Here is a 465-nt window from a genome sequence, read left to right as displayed (position 1 = left end):
CGGCTTCCTGCGAGCCCCGCACACTCACCATCAACTCGATGGTCTTATCCTCGATCACCGACTCCGGCTCCATCGCGCGCGGCGGCTGTGGCGAAAACGGCTCCTCCTCGGCAAGGGGGAGAGAAAACCCCGTAGCTGACCCCCTCGGCCCGGAGAGGAGGCGGAAAAGGAGGAGAGCCGTCGCCGGCTCCGACAGATCGACCGACTGACCCGCCGCCGCCGCTGCCGCCGCCACCACCACCACCACCGCCTCCTCGGCCGCGCGCCCGGAAGAGGAAGTGAGGTAGCGAGCCGACGCGGTTTACAACAGCCGCGGCCCTCGTCGGCTGCGGAGATGCGACAGCCGCCGCCACAGAGGAACGAGGAGCCACCGCCCCCGACATGCCCTGCGGCCACCCGGCGCGAAAAGACTACAAAGGCCGGCATGCTGGGCGGCCCCTTGCAGGGTGAAAGAAGGCCAGCAAA

The 465-nt window shown here is 69.0% G+C and overlaps 1 long non-coding RNA gene across 1 annotated transcript in view; it reads right to left on the bottom strand.

The window, feature by feature from the left end:
• The window catches only part of LOC107294905, a 14,018-nt gene extending 13,813 nt beyond the window's left edge, over positions 1-205 (bottom strand). Inside the window, exon 1 of the long non-coding RNA XR_001549052.2 lies at positions 29-205. This is a non-coding gene — a long non-coding RNA (uncharacterized LOC107294905). The remainder of the gene's footprint in view (positions 1-28) is intronic.
• Between the last annotated feature and the right edge of the window lie 260 nt (positions 206-465).

Source organism: Protobothrops mucrosquamatus, unplaced genomic scaffold (assembly GCF_001527695.2).
Source record: "Protobothrops mucrosquamatus isolate PMUCROS unplaced genomic scaffold, P.Mucros_1.0 scaffold2148, whole genome shotgun sequence".
Taxonomy (NCBI): Eukaryota; Metazoa; Chordata; class Lepidosauria; order Squamata; family Viperidae; genus Protobothrops; species Protobothrops mucrosquamatus.
This window is presented reverse-complemented; position numbering and strand designations above follow the sequence as displayed.